Source organism: Mustela erminea, chromosome 11, assembly GCF_009829155.1.
Source record: "Mustela erminea isolate mMusErm1 chromosome 11, mMusErm1.Pri, whole genome shotgun sequence".
NCBI lineage: Eukaryota > Metazoa > Chordata > Mammalia > Carnivora > Mustelidae > Mustela > Mustela erminea.
In genome coordinates, this window is record NC_045624.1 from 40,115,223 (window position 1) to 40,130,919 (window position 15,697).

The window sequence follows — 15,697 nt, forward strand, 5'->3', positions numbered from 1 at the left end:
GGCAAGGATATGGAGAAAAGGGAATCCATGTGGACTGTTAGTGGGATTCCAAATTGGTACAGCCACTACAGAAAACAGTATGGAAGTTCCTCAAAAAATTAAAAATAGAACTACCATATGATCCAACAATTCCACTTCTCAGTATGTATCTGAAGAAAACAAAAACACTAACTCAAAAAGATATTTTTACTCCCATGTTTACTGTAGTACTATTTATAATAGCCAAGATAGGGAAACCCTGGAAGTGTCCATTGATGGATGCATGGGTAAAGATGTGTGGTATATAGGTATGTATGTAGGTATGTCTATATACATATACAACAGAATGCTATTCAGCCATAAAAAATAATTCCGTTTGCAATAACATGGATGGACTTTGAGTGCATTATGCTAAGTGAAATAGTCAGACAAAAAAAGACAAATATCATATGATCTCACACATATGTGGACTCTAAAAACAGACAAACAAATAAAAAATGAGCTCCTAGATACACAAAACAGATTGGAGGCTGCTGGAGGCAAGGTGGGGAATGGGTTAAATGGGTGAAGGGGGTTAAAAGGTACAAACTTCTAGTTATAAAATAATTTATGGGGATGAAATGTACAGCATGGTGATTTTATAATGCTGTATTGCGAATTTGAAAGTTGTTAAGAAAGTGGACCTTAAAACTTCCCATCACAAGAGAAAAAAATTGTAACCATGAATGAAGATGGACATTAACTAAACCTATTCCTGCAATTATTTTGTAATATATACAAATATTGAATTATATGGTATACCCAAAACAAATATGTTACATGTCAATTATACTTCAATACAAATTTTTAATAAAAATAATAAGTTATATTTTTAAGACAAACACCAGAATGTTTGGAAAATACCACAAAAGCAAGTATTAAGAATAACTAAAGCCTATCCCTAAATTACCACTAATGTTGTATTTTACATTTTCCCCAAATTTTTCCATGATAATATATAAAAAGTTACATAGTTATCCTACATCCCTGCTCATATCCTACATCATTTCCTTAAGTCCCTCTTGAAGATATCCTATCAGAGTAAATAAATCTAGTTGCTATAAGAGATAAACCCAGAAATCTGCATCTAACATGATTAAAATGTTTTATGTCCTCAGATTACAGACTACTGCAGACAACAGAGCCATTTCACTCGTCACACCAAGACTCCTTTCAGCCTGTGATGCTAGGAGCTCAGAGGCAACATCTTCAACCTGCCTTGAAGGCCACTGTGGAAGGGCTTCTGAGAAGACAGGACTGGGAGAAATGTGCATCACTTCTGCTGACATACATGGAGTCCATGACATACATGGATTCAAAGGTAAGGGTCTGACTCCAAAATCAAAGGTGACAAAAAGGAGTAAGGATATAAAATATAGCTGGGTGCCCAACACAGAAGGAGACACACAAAGATTGGTGAGCAGTAGCAGTCTTTGGATCGTGTGGTAGTTTTTAGAGTACATCCACCAATTACCCTGGTATTCCTCCCTTCAAAAGACAGAGCCTAATGTCCCTACCCTGGAGTGTGGGCTTAGGTTCTAACAAAGAGATGCAATGGTGTGTGACTTCTGAAGCTAGGTTCTAAGAAGCATTGCATCTTTCTTTTCTTTTTGTTTTTTTTTAACTTAGGTGCTGGGTAGACATCTTTTGTTTTGTTTTGTTTTGTTTTAAGATTTTATTTATTTGAGAGAGAGAGAGAGAAACAGGAGCAGGGGGAGGAGCAGACAGAGGGAGAAGCATACTCCCCCCTCACCACCACCCCCAAGCAGGGAGCCCCATATGGGGCTGAATCCCAGGACTCCAGGAGTATGACCCAAGCTGAAGGCAGATGCTTAACCAACTGAGACACCCACACACCCCAAGGCATTGCAGTTTTCTCCTCATTCATTCTCTCTTCTCTCCTGAATCACTTACTTTGAATGAATGCTAGCTGCCATGTCAGGAAGGCACTCAATTAAACAGCCCTGTAGAGAGATTGAGGTGATATGGATTTAGGACTCCAGCCAATAGCTGGCAACAACTGAGACGAATGTTGTTTTAACAGCCATGTGAGAGGGCCATCTTGGAATGCATCTTCTCGCCCCAGTCCAGCCTTCAGATGATTGCAGCCCTAGCCAACACTGTAACTGTGACCTCGTGAGATATCCAAACTAGAAACCCCCAGGTAAGCTGCTTAGGTTCTGACACACAAAACCCACGTAAATCAATACATGTTTAATATTTTAAGCCACTAAGTTTTAGAATAATTTGTTATGTAGCAATAGATAATTAATGCAGCATAGATCAACACACACAGCATACACCGAGGCAAAGTGTCACCTCATGACTAGGTGGGACTGTGGGCCCAGACCTGATATGAAACCTTTCACGGAAGCTCAGTGTCTCACTTCTTAAATGTGGCAGCTATGAAAGTAAGGGGCAAAGCTGACGAAGTCACTCCCTCCGTGCATTCCCCTTAGGCCCAGACTCGTATTCTGACCCTTGAATTATTGCCACGCAAATGGCCAGGTAAAGCCATTCCAAGGGATATTGTGCCAAAGAAAAGCAAGGAAGTGGGAGGTGCAATCCGAATCTGATCAGTAGGTTCCTGGAGGTAGAAGGAGGAAGCAGCCCCTCACCCTTTTTTCAGAAATAGTGCCAGGAGAAAGGAGAGCACATTTGCAGAGAGGGAAAAGAAAAACAGAACTTTCCATTCTGACCTGAAATCAAAACCTTTTTCCTTGTTGCTCAAAATTCTCTACATCTAAGTTCTGGGAGTTATTAAATCCTCTTGTTCTCAGATCCATTCACTTTAGAATTCCTCTGACAGGGTATGGGGTGACTTAATGCAGAAGAGCTTCATGTATTCCCTGGAGGCCAAATGGTGTTACTTCCTGGCTTCCTTTTCCTCTTCTGATAATAAAGGCTGGAGTCTGGTTCAAGTCCATGATAGAATAACAATTTCTAACAATAGCCTGTCTTCTCAAGTTCATTTTCACTGAATAACATCATACTCTAGTACACAGAGTTACTCAAACAAATAACCTATAAAGTGTTTCCCAATGGAGACCCTACTAAACTGCCTTTAATGGACAGAGTACTTAGTGCATTAATTGCTTATATACAGCAGCAAACATGAACTGCATGGGCTTGTTAATGTCTAAAGTTCTTAAATGATTTTTTAAATATTTTATTTATTTATTTGACACAGAGAGAGAGAAATCACAAGTAGGCAGAGAGGCAGGCAGAGAGCAGGCAGAGAGAAAGGGGGAACGAGGCTCCCTGCTGAGCAGAAAGCCCAATTCAGGACTCGATTCCAGGACCCTGAGATCATGACCTGAGCCGAAGGCAGAGGCTTAACCCACTGAGCCACCCAGGCACCCTTAAATGATTTTTTAAATAAATTAAAACTGTCCCCTTTCATTGAATTATCACTAATTTCTTCCATCTTGACAGATAACCCATTTCAGATTTTAAGGAAATTAATGACAATTCTGAATTTAGTTCAAATTAAAGAAATGTTTTACCAGCAATAGCAATTTGGTTATTGTCCTGCAGTCAATTGTATCCCCTGTTTAAAAGACTAACTTGCTTGGGACACTGGGGTGGCTCAGGCGGTTAAGCGTCCAACTCGTGATTTTGGCTCAGGTCATGATCTCCGAGTTGTGGGATAGAGCCCCATGTTGGGTTCTGTGCTCAGTGTGGAGTCTCTCTCTCCCTCTGTTCCCACCCCTGCCACCAATCACACGGTGAACAGTGTGTGTTTATCTTTCTCTCTCTCTCTCAAAAAATAAAAAATAAAATAGACTAAACTTAAAAAAAAAATTGCATGGTAGGCCCTTTCCTACATGGATAGAAATAGGTAGGTAAGTATGTAGGGGGGATAAAAAAACAAGAAAGAGAGATGGGTGTAGAGAAACAGAAGGCACAGCTGAAACACACAGGAGACAGAAAGTCATGATTGCTGGGGAGAAACCACAACACCCTGCAGTCTGAGACCTGGTTCTGTTGCAGCACTGGCAAATTTTCCACCCAAAGCAAGTAACTGAAACCACTCTCAAGCCCATGTGCTCGTCTCTGATGGGGGTCACCACCAGCCCGTCCTGCCTGTGGGGTTGCGGGACTTCCCATCGGTGCAGCGCTCTGAAAGAGCAATCCAGAGCGTGAGACCAGAGATGATGGGCTGAAGACAAAAGCGCCTCACGTGGCTGTCGCCTCCAATTCCAAACTGTCTACTTCCGGAATTGCTTTTGCTGCTAGAAAGGGAGTAGAGCAGCTTCTCGTCAACATTCCAGGGGGTGTAGTTCCTCTGAAGCTCCCTCTCTGGGACCGTAGGCCCAGGCCCTAGAGGATGAGCCACAGAATATTTGCAGCAACGTTCATGTAGATCGTACTCCAACACTTTGTTCTTGTCTACCCGCACCCTTCGCTTCCAGAATGGACCCAAGCTCCTGCTAAAATAAAAGTTAACTATAAAGGACTTTCATATCTCTGAGCATGCAACAGCCAAAACTTAATCTACAAAAAGATTCCCTAAACTCAAATCCCAAAAAGAACAAATTTGTTCATGCTCTCTCCTCCCTCCGCATGTCTAGGGTGTTGGAATGACCTTTGGTGACCTTTGCCTTCCCTCCAGGACTAGTTCTCGTCATGGGCCTTACCCAGAGCCACCAAACTCTCAGCCTTTGACAAACCATCCCCCTGAGCTTCCAAGACAGGCACACAGTTAGTGTCCCCTGAGGACATCCCCATTCCTCTGTCCCCAAACACAGGGTGGTACAGAAAGAGCAAGTTCCCTGCCCCCGTTTTTTCCCATTAGATCCTCTGCTAACCTATGACATGGCGTTTTGGTCAAAGCATTGTTGAATGAATCATAAATGATGAAATAAGACCCCCCCCCTCCTCACAGGTAGTTTTCAGCATGAGTAGCACCTTACCTTAGTGGATTTGTCACTTGCTTGTTCAGGTTCAAGGATCATGGCAACCTTCGCAGCATAGCACAGAGCTCTGGAAAAACTAGCCAAGAAACCATTCATGAGATATAAAATGCCAAACCTGACCAAGTCTGATGGAGGAGAATACCTATGTGTCATTTTTTTTTTTAAGGTTTTATTTATTTATTTGACAGAGAGAGATCACAAGTAGGCAGAGAGGCAGGCAGAGAGAGAGGAGGAAGCAGGCTCCCCGCTAAGTAGAGAGCTCGATGTGGGGCTTGATCCCAGGACCCTGAGATCATGACCTGAGCCAAAGGCAGAAGCTTTAACCCACTGAGCCACCCAGGCGACCCAGCCTATGTGCCATCTTAATCAAAGGATTCACAGGCCCTTCTTGGTCCTCTCAGGATGCTCAGGACCCAGGAACACTTGCATCATCATTGCAACTGTATCGACAAAATAAGTTTCATTGGCAAAAAAAACACAAAAAAACAAACAAACAAAAAACCCAAACCCCAAAAACAAACCAAAAAACAAACAAAACTCAGGGATGATCGAGTTCTGTTAATCCAGTCTGAATTTTAGGGGAGCAAGGGAATTCCAGGGAACTTTAGATTTTCATCACCTCTAAGAAACTGAATGAATCTACTGGTCACTTTAGAATCCCTTTTCACCAGTCAACAAAGTGCCACCCTCTTTGGCTTGGTGTCTTCAGTCCCACTGGGAAAACCTCCTAAGAAGCCATGCCCACTTGTTTACTCTAGATCTTCATACCTGTGCCTCCCTCTGTGGCCACCAGAAAATATATTTATTGGAAGCCACCTCAAAATTAGGCAGCTTGTTATGTTTTGGGGGAGCCTGGCTTCAGCAGGTGTTGCCATGACTTTTGTGACTTTTTTAAAAAAGATGTATTTGGGACGCCTGGGTGGCTCAGTTGGTTAAGCAGCTGCCTTCGGCTCAGGTCATGATCCCAGCGTCCTGGGATCGAGTCCCACATCGGGCTCCTTGCTCAGCGGGGAGCCTGCTTCTGCCTCTGCCTCTGCCTGCCATTCTGTCTGCCTATGCTCGCTCTCTCCCCCTCTCTCTCTCTGATAAATAAATAAAATCTTTAAAAAAAAAAAATAAAAAATAAAAAATAAAAAAGATGTATTTATTAGAGAGAGGGAGGGGAGGAGGGGTAGAGAGAGAGAGGGAGAGAGAGAAACTCCAAGCAGACTCCTGCTGTGTGTGGAGCCCAACATGGGGCTCAATCTCACAAACCTGAGATCATGACCTGAGCCAAAACCAGGGGTCAGACGCTTGACTGGCTGACCCACCCAGGCACCCCTTGTGAATTTTTATTTCCATTGCCACTACTACCACCACAGTCAAAGGATTACGAGAACCCAGATTACTGTCAAACCAAACTCTGGGACCAAATAATGTGAAGGTCCTAAGGGAGTGAGTGTGTCATATTTTGAAATCAGGATGGGAGTAAGGCTTTGGTCATTTTCTTATCCTAAGTAAGAGTAAGCTCCCAGCTCCTGAACTCTGGCTCAGATTTATGGTCAAAGACATGGGCTTTGTGGCCTTGAGCTTTCTTCACTTTCATTCCTTTCTTCCAAAAAGTGTGCCTGGGGACTTCTCAACAATACAGGTTGCACACGATCAGGGTGTGAGAGAGTAGAACCCTGGGGAGAACCTGGGTAAGTGCCCAGCCTGGCCATGCTTGTGTCCTGAGCCATGCTCCACAGTTACTAGGAGAGTCCCTAAAAGGACTGAGTTCCCCTTGTGTCCTGAGCCCCCCTTCTCATCTGTGTCCCCTTTGTTGGCTTCTCTGTCTCACTGCACTCTCTGCTTCCACTTCCTGGGATCACCACCCAGGAATCCCCCTGCACCTAAATTCTTGCCTGAGAGTCAGCTTAAGGATGATCTGAAAAAAATGAAGACATTCCAGTTTCTCTTTATTTTTCTAAACTGTGATGAAAACTCACCTTCTGGGGACAAAGCTGAGGGTGCTGGATGGGTTCTTGACTCATGGGGAATGGGAGTGTCAGGAGCACACCAGTGAATGCCTAGGACATAAGCTGGATCAGCAGGTATGACGCCTAGCCAATGTCAGCAGCTTCTGTGATGACATTTTTTAAGAGAAGATAGAGATAAATGTTGCCCTCGCTCCCTTTTGCTGCATGGGAGTTCCCCAGGGTGCTCCAGGGCTGAGTGCCAACCATGGCTGTAGCTTCCTGGGCCCTTACTTGTGCCCATACAGGGAGGAGCACTGGGCAGTATCTTACTCAGTCCAGCAGAACCAGAAAAATACACCCCCACCCCACCACCGACACTACCAGCACCAGCAATGAGAAGGAAAGTCTATCTGCTTGTTGCTTTTAAACAGTTATATTTACAAGATGAGAACATTGCTTCTCCAGCAAAGGCACAGACTTGTCAAGTAAACGAGAGCACCAACATCTAGAGCATTAGAAATGCAGCAGGTAATAAAGACCCCGACTTTCAGTGAGACTTGAAGCCCTTGCAAGGACAGGACCCAGCACACAGACTCTAGATGCCAGGAGCCCAATGTCGAGAGCCTGAGAGCTGAGTGGGAGGCAGCAGCAGACTCCGCGAGCCATGCCCACCGCTGCGACATGCTAGCGACTGGGTGTTCACCCTGGGAAGCACACCAAAATTCAGTTTTCTTTTGGTTGCTTGGTGGTTGCCTATACCTGTGCTTGTTAAAGAACCACCAGAAAAACAGTATCATTTGTCCCAATTAATCCTTTTGCTGATTCTATAAATATGCAGTTTAGAATCTCCTCCTCCCTCCTCACTGCTAGTGTGGAAATGACCTTTGATGATCTTCGCCTCCCATCAGGCCCCTTAAAAGAAACCTACGGAACCAAGGTAAAGCCAAGACTGTCAAGACCCTGGGAACTCAAAGGGTCCTGGCTCTAGGTAAATAGCCACTCTTAAGTTACAGTGTTTCAGGCCAAGGGTGAGATAACAGAGGATACTTTGGGTTCAAGGTCTCAGAAGTCAAACATATTAAAGTTAATAGGTAGGTGACCAACATATGTGTGAGAAAACAGTAAGAAAGGGACATGTTCTTTAGCCCTGGGGAATTGCTTGATGTTGTAAAAAATGAGTAACTGCACTGGAGGAAATTGGCTAATAAAATAAAAATATCAGTGCAGTGAAACTTTAGAGTCAGAAAAACCTAGACTCAAACCAAACTCTGCTTCATAGCAGCTGTGTTCCTTGTGCAATTTACTTATGGAGGGGGGGCTGCTTCTGAGCTGGTGGGAACAGCAAGGAGCCGCTTGCCAGGCTTTGCCACACTGCTCTCTCATCCACTCGCCACTTTGTTGATGTTAACTCCCTGCCTCCTTCATATGCTTGCCAAATACTATGATACATTCTTTCAGTTTCCTCTCTCCTCATTACTACCTAGATGTGCTTTTCCTATTTCATTACGAGCTTTAAAAATAAATACCGGATCACTAAAGGACGAATACTATACAAGGTATTAGAATAATCAAATTCATAGAGACAGAAAGTAAAGGGGCGGTTGCCAGGGGCTAGGGAAAGGGGGAATGGGGCAGTTTGTGTTTAATGGGTATAGGATTTCAGTTTTGCAAGGTGAAAAATGTTCTGATGATGGGTGGTGGTTGCAAAGCAATATGAATGTACTTAATGCCACCGAACTGTACACTTTAATAAGGTTAAAAGGGTCAATTTTATGTGATGTATGTTTTATCATCATTTTATAACTTCTAAAAGAAAAGAAATAAATACCTAACTCTATCCATGATAATTACCTATAAGACTCATCATAATGCAAATATTTGTCACATCCAGACCCCCCTTCTCTAGGAGGAATTGACAGGTTGAAACCCGCACCTGCCACCCCCTCTCCGTCCCCCAGACAAGGCGGCTATATGCAATAACCAGCAGAGAGCAGAAGAGAGTCAAGGTGGCATTTCCCACTGAATTTCGGTTTTATGATGGTTCTTGCATCTTCTCTATTTTGCTCTATTAATTAAAGGCCATCTTTAAAAGTGAATGTCTTCCTAAGATGGTCACATTAGAGGACAGAGGATAAACAACTCTCCCACTGCATATCTTGGTTAAATTTTCACATCATTTAAATTATCACATGAAAATACTTGCTCTGTACTGGGTTTTCTAGTGGTAACAGGGTTTCAACTTGACTAGTCTTTTTTTATTGTATTTTGCTTGTATATCTTTTACCACATAATTTTGGCAAAGTACTCTATGAATACTTGTATTGATGTTCCCACGAAAGGGCACTTAGGACTGCATTAAATCTCAGCAGAAACCCTATTGAAACACCACTGTAAAACTGATAGGCTTTGGGTTTTTAGGTGTTTTCCTTCCACCCAGCTGAGCTACGTTGCCATAACCAAATATCATAAAAGTACTCCACTGGCAAATATCAAAAAGGAAAATACCTTTCCTTCTCTTGATTTCCCACAGTATATTTTCCAGTTACCCTTTATGTACTATAATTACTTGGAGGAGTTTGCTTTTTGGCTTAAAAGCCTGTTGCCGCTTTATTATTTGAGAACGCCAAGGGAATCATTTTCAAGCAAGAGAGCAGCGTTTTCATGACAAGGGTTTTCTCTTCTCTCTTAAAGGAAGCCAGACCCTTCACTGTCACATTTAAGGCTGCAGATTGCTTTCGGACTTCTGGTTTCAAACAGTCTGCGAACAGCATGGATGACATATGGATTCACGAAGAAAGGTTTTGTTTAATGGCAAGGAGCATCAGCTGTCGTCGCCTTGTCCCTTGGCTGCTGCCAGGCATCATGTTAAAACAGTGGGGGCAGCAGGATCTGCCCAGGCAGTCTTGGCTCTTCCATTTCTTCAAAGAATGTGGATGCAGAGTCTTTCTCTTGCAAGCACCGACTAGGATTCAAGTTCGAAATACCCATTATTATTTCACCTGCCTTGAAATGGAAATTGTAAGCACTCTGGTAAATGATTTGAAAGACTGTCTAATTTCTGTAACTACCTCTGTCAGCTGTTAACTTGCAATTTTGTAACATCTAAAACATTCTGAAATTTCTCTGTGCATACCCCTGAGTGAGCTGACTACCCACTCACCTGTTCCCTGTACCAATTCTGCCCAAAAAAGGAAGGAAGGAAGGAAGGAAGGAAGGAAGGAAGGAAGGAAGGAAGGAAAGAAGGAAGGGGAAGGGAAAAAGGGAAGGAACTATTTTTCTCTTTCTCGGGCGATGGAAGAATACTGTTCTCAATGAGCCCAGCATGGGTGAACAATGAGTCTTTTTCCATGGACTAGAAATAACAGAGGAGTCTATCACAATGCACAGTAGGTTGGGCTTAATTAATTTAATTTCTATTTCCAGAACACTCCTTTTTCCTTTCTCAGAATCAAGGTGAGGGAAGAAAGGGAGGGAACAAAGCTAGGAAGCTGGGAGATGAAAAAAGAACAACAAAATGACTCAGGAGCCCAGTATTGTTTAGGAGGCTGAAAACTCTCTGAGTTGATGAACCATGTGTTGTGGGTTATGTGAATATTTGTTGCAACATAAAGATAGCTTGAGGTCATCTCTAAGCTCACTCTGCTGTCTGTGATGATCAGCTGGTTTATTATAAGCTTCAGGAAGGCCAGGTTTCCAGAGGAGCCCACACCACATTCATGAGCTCTGTAAGAGTTATTTTCATAACCCTAAATCCAGAATTTCCATGAGGACACGCTAAACAAGCGATATAGACTAAATAAACATCGTTGCGGGGAAGGGAGGGCTCCGATGTGGAAATCATGGTGACACATACATTGGCAGAAGTTGCAGGCTACAGTAAATTAAAATGTAAACAGCTTTCCTTGATAGAAAATCCCATATGGAAAATGGAAGCCAGCTGTAGACTATAGATCACACAAAACACCGTGTCTCTGCACTGCGTCAGAAAACTAAAGAAGGCAGTACCGGGGGCACTGGTATTTATCTAGTCTGCACAGTGGAGGGTGAATTTGATGTGCTGAAGTTCATTATAAAAGGTGGGTGCGCAGTTCCCCAGAGGCACATTTCCACTCTGGCTCAGGTTTACAAGCCAGAAGTTGTTTCCTTGTGTCCCCGAGTAGGGATGCCAGCTTCTGACAAGGGATATGAGAAAGCATCTGAATCCATAATGAGTGTTCCCTGTAAGCCAGGCACTAGAAGAGTTTAATTAAACTCTTAAAGAGAAAAACAGAATAATACAGAAAATCATTTAACAAGCACTGTCTCCAGATTAACAAATGTCAATATTTTTCTTCTTCTTGCTTTAGATCTTTGTGCCGTTGTACAAAAGATGCAAAATATTCTGGTTGAAATGGATGCTCCCTTGGCTCTCCTGACTCCCATTTTCCTCCCTCCCTCCCTGGGGCCGAGAAGTCGCCACACTGCATTTGGTGAGTTTCTTCCTTGTGTGGATTATATTACTGCATTTTCTCATTCAGTCCTTCCAGCAACTCTTTGAAAAGGATATTATCCCCATGTTACAGATGAGGAAACTGAGACCCAAGGAGATCAGTATTTGCCCACAGTCACACAACAAGTAGGTAAAAGAGCGGAGTCTCAAACCCAGGTTGCTCTTATTCAAAACTTGTGCCCTTTTTCCTGTATCCCACACCTGGAGGAGCTGGTCTTTCTCATGCCACCTGAAGACTGCGGGATTTCTTCCAGCTGAATCATTGTATCTCTGCGAACCTTGATTCAGAAGCTTTACTTTCTGATTCCTTAACAGAATCATTTTTAGATTTTTGCCCTTTTGTAAAGCCTAAACATGAATCCAACAAGAGAGGGATGAAATGGGAGAATTGCACTATCTTATCATATGCATTTGGGCATCCTCTCTGTTTTTAAATATACCACTGATTCATGATTACCTTCTTTTTTTTTTTTTTTCATGATTACCTTCTTGAGGGTCAACAGTGTATCCCATATGTCACTCGTCCCCTGCCATTTGGGAAGCCATCTGTAAAGTGTTTTTTAAAACCCCTCCATGGATACTTATCATTTGTTTTATAGCTATACCGCTCAAAAAAGGCTTCCAGAGAAAAGTAGGACAAAAACAAAGGATAACTTAGATTCAACAGTGGCTACTATACGAATTGGGAAAAAAAAATGCGTTGCAAAGCAATTTGATGATATGTAACAGGAACCACAAAATTATCCCTAGTGTTTAAGAACTACATTCTGAAAATCTATCCTAAAGAAGTAACCCAAATAGTGGAAAAAACAACATTCAAAACACTTCCTAATTCTGTTATTTATTGAAGTCTGGAAGTGACATAATGGTCCAACAAATGTTGTTAGATTACTATAGAAGGACCCCTTGACTAAATCATGTATTGTCATTAAACTGATAATTTGAAAGAAAAGCAAGGCTCCCGTCCTCACTTTGCTAATTAGTTGTGTTAAGTTTGCCAAGCTGATTAATCATTCTGATTTTCAAACTTTTCATTTGCAACCTACAAAATACTGAAATCTACCTTAAAGATGTGAGAAAATTCACTGGTCTAGAATGAAATAACTTATCCCACTTACTGATACCGGATAGTACTCAATAAATTTTATCTAATGGAATGATTATCTATTTTAAAAGTTTAGATTTATTACAATTACTACAAAATAGGTCAGTAAAAGAGACTGGATTCAGGGCGCCTGGGTGGATCAGTCATTAAGTATCTGCCTTCAGCTCAGGTCATGATCCCAGAGTCCTGGGTTTGAGCCCCGCATCAGGCTCCCTGCTCGGCAAGAAGCCTGCTTCTCCCTCTCCCGCTCCCACTGCTTGTGTTCCCTCTCTGTCTCTCTCTCTCTGTCAAATAAATAATAAAATCTTTAAAAAAAGAAAAGAGAGAGATACTGGATTCAAATATGTAAGAAGATAATCTAATTTATATTACATGCTTTTTATTACAATGAAAAATTAGAAATGTCTGAGTTGGGATAATGGTGTAGGAAAGGGAATTTTTTTATTCTACCCTCTTAGGTTTAGTCTTGAAGGCCTGCAAATTAAATATAAACTTACAGGTTTATATTTATATCCAGGAAGGAACAACCTTCCTGGTTGTTCAACAAAGGAACAACCAAAACTTATTTATGTGTATATGGGAATACACAAAAGAAGTGGCTTTCTGAACAGCAAAGATGGAAGTTTCTCTATGCCTAACTTAATATGAGAAAGAAGAAGGAAAAAAAAAGGCTTCTATGGGAGGAACAAATGGATTTCTAGGAGAAAAATAAGAAAAGTTTATGATAATGTTTATGCAAGTCAGACTGGTCTTAGCTTTTTTTCTTCACGGCCATAAAAATCTCCTGGAGAGGGGATTCTTGGCAGCCCTACTCCCAGAAATTTCTGCAAAGGAAGGCTTTTTGCTGCATCTATTAATTTTCAAATGTCTTTGCTTTAAAATAATCTTTATATTAATTCTGGGGAACGTAAGTGAGCCTGCACGTTGGCATCAAAGCACTTTTCCCCCTATATATTAAATAAACTTGCTTAATATTGTTAGGCAGATTTTATTAAGTTTTAAAATAAATAATATTTTCTAGGCTTTTACTGTGTGATCTGTAACAAAGGAACCTTTCCAATACGGGAGAAAAAAGCATAGTCTATATTCGGAGACCATTGTAATGGTAGAAAAACCCCAGAGTAGTAGCCCAATGACCTCTGGTCATATCATAGAACAGGGTTCACCTCCCATGTTCCATGATCCAGTGGACTAGAACATGCTGGCCCTCAGTTTCCTCACCTGAAAAGTAAGGATAATAATAAGTCTCATTTGCAGATTTCTTAAAAAGAACTTGATAAGATCTGTGTAGTTTGAAAGGTCATTACATTAATAAAGAATCATTTGTATTAGATTATAATACTTTAATACATATGATCTTATAAATAAGGTGACACTTTATTCATTTAATGAAAAAAAGAAGAGAGGCGGTGATTTAAACCTGAAACTTAAAGTACATGTATGTCTTCACCTTCAGGGACTGGCAAGCTGGCATTCACCCTTGGGCATTCTGTGGCTCTAGCTTACGTCAGTGCTGGCGTTTTAAAGACAAATGTGGTTTTTTAAAACTGGAGTTAAGTAAGGGCTGGAGACCTTACTGAAATAAAACTGTAGCTACTTAAGAATGACCTTGAGCACCATGACCTTGCAAAATGAGACTGCTATTAGAGAACATTGCGCTGGGTACTTTGGCCTTGTTATTTTCATAGCTCAAATCAGAAATGCCATCCTCTTAATCTGCCGGAGTCTCTGACGTATTTATGAATAGAAACTAGCTGACTGTGGTTCATTTTCGCTTGGGCAATCATCAGTTAGACACGGAACTTATCTACTAATTTAAGGAATATTTCCTGATACAGCACCCTCCCCTACTATCATTATAAAGAATTTCCCCCAAACCTTACAGCTTTACCTGGAGGAAACAGTTGAACCATCCAACAGTGTAACTATGAACATCAACTTCAGAATTGTCCTAACAAGGTCCATATGAATATAAACTTTGGAATAAAGTATGCTGTGTACCATGATTCTTTTATAATATGCTTCTAAAATTAAGCTTTTCATGTGGAAATTATCAAATAAATAGCTGTGCTCATTTCTCCAAGATTTCATTATTCATTACAAATTTTCAAAAGAATTGGTTAAAACTCATATCTGGCTAGCAGCCTGACACAGCCTCTCCTATTTTCCACAAAAATACATACAAAGGGTTTTTTTTTTCTTTTAATGACAGTCACAATACAGTTTTTTTTTTTTTTAAAGGCTATTGCCAGAATATGGGAAAAATTTCTCTAACTCCAAAGTCAAACCATAGACAAAGGCAAGTGACTAGGTGATGCCTTACCTCTGAAAAAAGTGGAGGCTTTTATTCTGAAATATGGGCAGATATCCCTCATCCTTTCCCAAATTCATCCTCCTGATTCAGACTCTGCCATGCAGTCAGTGTTCTAATGCTTGGGTAGACATTTGTAAGACCACCAGAAAAGACCAGTCAGCCATTCCCCAGAGCACCTTTCCTTTCTCCACAGACAGAAACTGCGCCCCCCAGAACGACTCGAGTGTGTTGCATTCTGGGCCTTTCCACTTACTGTGCACTGGAGAAACAAGGACAGAGGCCCCGCATTGGTAATAGGACACGCTAGGAACTGTAGGTTTTTTTAACTTTCTTCATTTTCTCAGAGTATCAGGGCATCTCAAGCCTGTAGAGGTATGCTAAATGAAAGCTCACTAAAACCCAAGAAGTCTGCCTTAAAAATACATCAGACATGGTGAAGAACTACAGAGAGGCAGAACAGGGCCATGGGCATCCACGTCCACTGAGTTAACAACCACCAAGCCATGATTCTGGGATGAATAAGTACAAATGGGTGCAGGTAGCTTATGAAATAATAATGCAGGTAAGAGAAAGGAAGTATCTTGAACACACAAAGAAATCAGTAATTTATCATTTATATTTTATATTTATAATTTATAATTATAAAATGTCCTGATATTCTCACTTCAGTGTCTGCAACCCAGTAGACAGTGAATGTGTTAGCTGTTGTCCTTACATTGCTATTATAACTACTTTTTTCCTGTATTACTTGAATCTTTTTAATGAGCATGTACTTCTTTTAAAAATCACAAAACCGTAGAAAATATATACTGATTACGCACCTACTGTGTTCCAGGTCTTGATTACACAACAGTGTGAATGTACTGAATGTCACTGAATTCCACACTTTAAAATGGTAATAATGGTAAAACACAC

At 41.3% G+C, this 15,697-nt stretch overlaps 1 long non-coding RNA gene across 1 annotated transcript in view; it reads left to right on the forward strand.

Annotated features, from left to right (window-relative positions):
• LOC116569062 overlaps window positions 1–12,583 on the forward strand; it is a 161,512-nt gene extending 148,929 nt beyond the window's left edge. The window contains exons 6-8 of the long non-coding RNA XR_004276839.1: window positions 1,137–1,339; window positions 9,566–10,260; window positions 11,221–12,583. This is a non-coding gene — a long non-coding RNA (uncharacterized LOC116569062). The remainder of the gene's footprint in view (window positions 1–1,136; window positions 1,340–9,565; window positions 10,261–11,220) is intronic.
• Window positions 12,584–15,697: the final 3,114 nt, after the last annotated feature.